General features: G+C 54.0%; 1 pseudogene; it reads left to right on the forward strand.

The window, feature by feature from the left end:
• Positions 1–3,463: 3,463 nt before the first annotated feature.
• On the forward strand, positions 3,464–3,644 carry LOC134414003 (small nucleolar RNA SNORA74; annotated as a pseudogene).
• The last annotated feature ends 3,510 nt before the right edge of the window (positions 3,645–7,154 follow it).

Below are 7,154 nucleotides of genomic sequence, written 5' to 3' on the forward strand. Positions count from 1 at the left end.
CTGGGTGCAGCACCTCAAAGAGGAAAAGGCACCATCGAGGCCATGGCTGCCCTGCCTTCTGCTGTGTGGGAGCCAAGCAAGGCTGGTGTCACTCACAGGGCAGTGCAAGCACCAACACCCATGAGGTGTCATCATCACGGGCCCCAGCCATGACAGACACCAGGGGGATAAAAATTCTTCTCACCAAAGCCTGAACGTGCTTGGCTGTGGGGCTGGAGGTGACCACCATGGTAAATGATGATGTACATCCACAGATCTTTTCTTCCATAGGTTTACTGAATTTTCTTCCTCTTCCCACAGTACTACTCTGTCTTTTTCTCCAGTGACTGACAGTGTGGCCAAATGGCGTTGAGCCAAAATCAGATTGGTAAGAAGGATCACAGTAGCAGCCCTGCAGTGCCAGAGCTGAGCAGTGACAGGGGGCAGGCAGTGAGCCCTGGGCACGGGTGTGTTCAGGGCTGAGGTGACAGTAAAGGATCTCCCTTGCTGCCACAGGAGCTGCAGACATCAGCTACATGGGGGATGTCCCACCCCAGGCTTGGAGCACACGTCTTTTGAAGCACTACAGCTCCATGCCAGTGCAGATCTCTTGAGTGGATGCACTGTGCCAGCAGACAGTGCTCATGTCCTGGTTTAACCCATCCTGCTAATTTATGGGAGCAAAATCACTCAGATGTGATTCCTCCTTTATGCTGCAACTGAACATTCACTCGGCAGAGGTTAACCAGGCTTCTGGAGCCAGTTGAGTTGCTCTGAACACAAGCTGCAGGGCTGTGCTGGGATGCAGGGAGCTCAGGGGAGGCTGTGTCTAGACTAGAGGAACTCTCCAGGAGGCTTGCTGGGCTTTTGTTTTGTAGTAACTCATATCTCTAATCTGGCTTGGAACAAAGCTTCTCAGTCCTTTCAGGCCTTGCCACGACACTTGCAGGAGAAAAGGAGGCTCTGTTTAGTTGTCAGCAAGCCAAGATGAACAACAGGGACTGGCTGCAGCTAATGCAGAGAGCACATTCCTGTGACAGAAAAGGGCTTCACCCCCATGGCAGAGCGGCTCTGCTGTGTTTCATCTGGTTTGATGCTTTTCACCCAAAGTTCACAAATGATGTGCAGGCCTTTGTTTGAGCCCCCCTCCAAGGCCAGCAAGCAGAGAAAAAGCTGTGCACACAGAGGGAATCTGTACTGGGAAGTGAGAGACTGGTCCTGGCACTGAGAGTTGCTGAGTTCTGGTATTTGGCATTCAGGAAGCTTTTGAAGTATCTCCCCAATCCTGCTGAAAATGTCTTATTAAAGAGACAAAGCATATTAATTTGGGCCCCATGCTGGGCTAATGAATTAAACAGTTCTAAACTGAAGCTGTGGCTTAGGGTCTTGGCAGAGTCATCATCCATGCCTGTGTGGGCACGTGCCCTTGGCCATGGGCAGCGAGACCCCCAGGAACAAGAGCATGAAGTGTTCTGTGTCTGCTCTTACCTATCTCTCCCCCAGACAGGTTTTGCTGTGCTGCACTGGGCATAGCTGGGAAACCTGTTCCTCACCAGGTTCATCAGTGACAGGGGAAGCACCGAGCTCCTTCTGCTCAGCACCAGCCTTTGTCCCTGCACACAGCAGTGTCCTGGGCACAACAAGCCCAGAGCTTCCCAGGACAAGGCAGGATCAGGCTGAGCTGGAGAGGAGCACCCCACATCCAGGAAGAATATCTGCCTGCTTGGGCTGAAAATAGACCATGAAACATTTGAAGAAGACAGAGCTGGAGTGGATGATTGCCTGAGGCAAGGCACAGCTCCAGCTGAGTTCACTGCTGAGCTCTGAGAGCATAAGCACATGAGGAGCATGGGGGAGGGATGCCAGGCTTTCTGGAAAGGCCTTCAAGTGTCTCAATGGAGCACAAAGCCCAGAGAAAAACTTCCTTTGAATGGATCCCCAGCGAGGGAGTTACAGTTACACTGCTGTGCCCAGACATGGATACACAGAGCACTGGGCTGATGTTACAGCATCGAGTGGAGGCCAGGGAAGGTGTGGAATTGTGCTTCTCCCAGCAAGGCACTTGGCAGCACCACAGCTTTTTCTCTGCTTATTTCAGGGCTGGATTTTTGTTGCTGGCAGCTGTTTCTGAGCTGACACTTCTACCTCCTGTGCCCGAAGTGGGACACGTCAGCTCACCAGCCCTCTGCTTCCCATGAGCCGGTGCTAGAGTTCAGTTCTCCCAGCTCCACAGATCGTGTTCCTGCTCCGGCTCTGTCAGGGATGCTGGAAGTGTCCAAGGCCAGGTCAGACAGGGACTGGAGCAACCTGGGACAGTGGAAGGTGTACCTGCCCATGGCAGGGAGTGGGACGAGACCATCTTAAAGTCCCTCCCAGTGCCTGATTACCGAGGTTTTTCCCCGCCCCGGGGGGAGCGGCCGAAGCGAGCGGGGCGGTGACTGTGGAATCACCTCGGCAGCGTGGCCTGACCTGCTCCTTTTCTGCCCCCGCCGCCATGTGGAGATGAAGCAGTTCTGGGGGGCTGGGCTTCTTCAGCTCGCCGCCATAAGGGCCAGGAGCGGCTCTGGCGGGCCGGGCTCCCTCGCCATGAGGGCAAGGAGCAGCTCTGGCGGGCTGGGCTTCTTCAGCTCGCCGCCATGAGAGCAAGGAGCAGCTCTGGCGGGCCGGGCTCCTTCAGCTCGCCGCCATGAGGGCAAGGAGCAGCTCTGGCGGGCCGAGCTCCCTCGCCATGAGGGGCCACAGCCGCCATGAGGTGAGGGGGGGCAGGGTACAGGGCGCGGGTGGCGGCGGCAGCGGGGCTGGAGACCGGGGCTCCGGGGCAGGAAGGCGCCACCTGAAATACTCACTGTCTCCTATTTAGCTGTTCGGCCGGGCGACTGGGGATGTTGCTCGGCTGTGCGGTTCAGCATTAATTCCTCAGCCTTTCGCTCGGTGTGCTGGCTTTTGTCCTCTGCCACAAGCCAGGCCGCTGCTGTTGAGCTTTGTGAATACAGATGGAATAATGGCTTATTTGTGATGTTTCTGCTGTCCTCTCTTTAGGCCTTCAGTCGATGACTGATGGTGGTGACCCGCCCGAAGGAGCAGCTCTGAGGTGCCCCGGCCCCGTCGCGTGTGGAACCCCGAGCTGAACTGTGCTGGGACAGCCGGGGAGGCGCTCCGGGAGGGCACTGGAGCCTGCGAGAGCAGATGTGAAGGGATAACTTGCCCGTGGGACACAGCAAGAGCTCTGGAGCCACATGGGTGAAGTGTGACCGTGAGCCAGCCTGGGAAAATGGGCAAAAATGTTTTGCTGTCTAAAAGGCCTCTGCTGGCTCCTGTGCTAGCCTCAGGTCCTCAGGGTGGAAATAGCATGGTTTATCCAGAAATAAGTTTAGCTTATCTATTCCTCTTGCTGGATGAAGCCTTGATGAGAGTAGGCATCATCAGAAAAGTGCCTCCACGTTTTTTCTGCCCTCTAAACCTCCCAGTTTTGGGGTTTTTGTCTCCCAGCAGTAGTCAGCTGCCCGTGGCTGCTCAGTGCCTGTGCCAGTGTTATGCTGCTGGGAGAGAAAGGTGCTGCTGAGCTTTCCTGGCACCAGCGAGGCCGTCCTGGTGCTCAGTGGTGCCAGGTTTTGGCAGCACTCTGCATGCCTGAGAGTGGAGTAACTCCTGCCCGTGGAGACAAGTGACTAGACTGTACATGCTCATGCAGCAACGGGCCGCTTTATTGAGAGCTAACTTATTTATATAGATAAGAAGGCCCATGAAGGTAATCCTCATTGGCTGAGCCAGTTACTACTCAGCTAACCAGCCAATAGCAGCCTGAGTCTCCAGTGGTCTGGGCCTGCTCTTACTGGTCGAATTACATAAGCAAGGTAATTATATAATAAATCACTTATGAAGCTGGAATTATTTATACTGTGTGGCCTACAGGCCAGATGTAGAGCATCACAGAGGAATAGCTCATAAATATGGAACTTGTGTGTGTCATAAAACCTCTATAGCTCATAAATATGGAACTTGTGTGTGTCATAAAACCTCTGTTCGCATGATGTTTGGAGCACTCGAATGGAGGAAGGATCCTCCAAGTGATCAGTGCTGCAATAAAAATGAATGCTTTTTGATACTCAAACTGTGTTAGAAAGTTTCTTTTTGGGTGATTTCAGTGTCAGTTCCACAAGGCCCTGTAGTTTCACAGTGGCCCCTTGGTTCTAAAGTGTCACAATGGCCTCAGTCCCACAAGGCCCCACAATGTCCAAAGAGTCCCCTTAATTCCTTGGGGTCCTGAAGAGCTACAATGGCCCCTTGGCTCCATGAGGCCCTGCAGTGCCACCCTGGGGCAGGAGGCCAGGAGGGATTTGTTCCCCACACGCTGCAGCTCCCTGGGCCAGCTGGCACCAACACCTTCTCCCAGGCCAGCACTGCCGGGTACAGCCAGGGCCGGGCCACACTGCAGCTACCAGCAAACCACGGCGGGGGCTGCCAGGCCAAAACCCGAGTCACAGACAGTTTGTCACTCTTCCTGACTGTATCTGACCAAGAAATGTCCCATTGTGGGGTCCCCTTTCCTGCAGTCACTGCAGCACTGGGACCATCCCTGGAGCTCTGAGCGAGAGAAATGGCCAGTGCTGCACCTCTGCACTGACTCAGGGATGGTAGGAGATGCTCTCTGGGGTGGCTGGAACCATGGAAAAAGGACAGTTGGGAGCACAAAGGGAAACCCAGCTGGGCTGCTGGACTGGGGTAAGACATCTCTGTCTGGGGAAGAAGTTGGCTGTGAAACTCCCTCCTGTGGATGCTCACGTGCCCAAGAGTTGGGCACTGAAGAGCATCACAACAACAGACAGGAGGATGGGGCGGCCAGGATTAAAGTGCCTCAGGGGGGTCTGGACTGGCCACACAAGGGTGAACCCTGGACACCATCTCCAGGTTATCCCTGACTGTGAAACATGGGCTGAGATCAATCAGGGCCAGGCCAGGCAAAGCCCCTGTGGTGTGGGGGGGCAATGGTGGGAATATAAATCTGGGGCGACATGTGGTCTTGGTAGTAGGTGTAGTAAATTGGGAGCACCATTCCTAAACCACAACAGCCCTGTCAGAACCAGGCCTGTCCCTGCACTGCCCCCGCTCTGCTGCCCCACAGCTGCTGGATCAGGAAGGGCAGAGCCATGGGGGAGGAAAATGCACAGGGACTCCTCCTGGGAGCGACCTTCCATCCTGATACTCAGACCCCAAGGCAGAAACCCCCATCCTCAGCTGGGAGGTCACCATCAGAGTCTCTGCCAATATCCCACTTGGTGAATCTTTCACACTGAGATTTTGGTCCTTCCTTTCAGTTTCTTTACTTTTGGGGCTTTTAATGATTCCTCCATAAACATGGCAATTCATGTCCCTAATATGGCAATTCTTTCCTTTTTAGGGAAGTGTTGGCAATTAGGCCACATTAAAATGCTGGCAGGGTGTGCATAGGTATTTGCAGCCCTGTGGAGAAGCAGTTGGGATATAAGAACCAAAGAAGTGTAAAATGGTTTGAGTTTGAAGAGACCAAAAAGAGTCTCTGGTAAAACTCCCATTACCCAGGAACACCTTCACTTGTTCAGGTTGTACAAAGTCCCTGACCTTAAACACATCCAGTGATGGGGTTTCAATTCTGAGGGCAGCCTTTGCCAGTGTCCTGCCACCATCATCAAAAAATATTTCATCCTTACAGAAAATCTAAATCTGCCCTCAGTCACTTAAAAGATACAGTGTATTATTCTGTATTATATTCCCCAATACAATCTTGGGCAAAAATGTACTCAGCAATTCCTGGACTTAAATCACATCTCCAGGGCTGAGCACCTTTGAGTAGGCCCAGAGATCTCCCAGGATGGGATTTGGAGGCCCCAAGAACATGATCACTGTCTGGGAACTGGAAGTCCTGGGTTCAGTGGAGACTGAGGGCAGAACAAGAACAGCCTGTGAGGATGACAAAGGTGGATTCAAATATATTGGACCTCTTCTTCATAGTGGAAATGAACCTGAGATAGAAATAATGTCACCAAGTGCAGCTGTGAAGACACAGAATGGAAACAAGGAGAGATTAATTTCCCTCCCAGGGCAGGGCTGTGGCACAACACATCTCCCAGAAGGAGTCTGGGTCAGCCCCAGGCTCTGTGTGGGCAGGCAGAGGCAGGCAGGAGGCAGAGCTGTCAGCAAAGGAAGGGCCCAGCCAGGTGGGGCAGCCGGGGGATGCCGACAGCCTGCAGGGACAGAGGCGCAGGGCAGGGACACCGTGGGACAGCCTGGGCTGCACAGGGCACAGGGATGGGCAGCAGCTGCAAGACAGCCCTGCCAGAGCCAACTTGGGCAGCACTTTGGCCATGGCTGCTGGCCCTGGGCCTGAGGCCGTGAGGGGACAAGTGACCCTTGCAGGGCTGGGGCCTCATTGCCTCCTTGTCCCTGCTCAGCAGTCTGGCAGGGGGCACCCCATGCTCCTGCCCTTGGCATTGCACATTCCCACATGCCAGTGCCCATCCCAGGAAGAGCCCTGAGCAAGGAGGGAGGGACAGGATCTGCCTGGCCAGAGGCTGGGGCTCAGGCCTGGGCTCTTTGCATTCCTCAAACACATCCAGGTTTGCTCAGCACCAGAGACACATTTGCCTTGTTTGTCCCCAGCTGTCATCACTGCCTCCAGTGTTCTGCTCTAACTGAAACCAGGGGAAAATTTCTCATTTGTGTCTCTCAGAGGTACCCATTAAAACTTGGAAAACTTTGGAGTTTCAATTTAATTTTGAGTTGTTGAGAAGTTTTCTTAACACTCTCTCAGGGACTCAGTTTGATGTAAATAACACCGAATCCCCAAGAGTCTGATTTCAGTCCTTGTGCTGTGTCTGTACTGCTGAGCTTTAAAGGAACAGCTCTTCCCAGGACCAGCTCCTCTCCCAGCCCAGCAGGGCTGAGGGCTCTGCCTGCAGGCACTGAGGGGACAGGAGCCAGGCAGAGACAGGCTGAAGGCAATCAGGATTGGGAAGACATTGAGCTGAGACTTCACTTGGGGAAAGATCTTCACAGCCCTGTGCATGGTGAGTGTGTGGGTGCAGGGCAATGTCCCCCGTGCTCCTGGAGGGATCCCCTGAAGCCAGCGCACCCCACAGCCTGGGGGATGTGTCAGGAGGACTCTCCCAGTTTCTCTGTGGCACAGGAGCAGGAGGAGG

This window comes from Melospiza melodia, unplaced genomic scaffold, assembly GCF_035770615.1.
Source record: "Melospiza melodia melodia isolate bMelMel2 unplaced genomic scaffold, bMelMel2.pri scaffold_70, whole genome shotgun sequence".
Classification (NCBI taxonomy): domain Eukaryota; kingdom Metazoa; phylum Chordata; class Aves; order Passeriformes; family Passerellidae; genus Melospiza; species Melospiza melodia.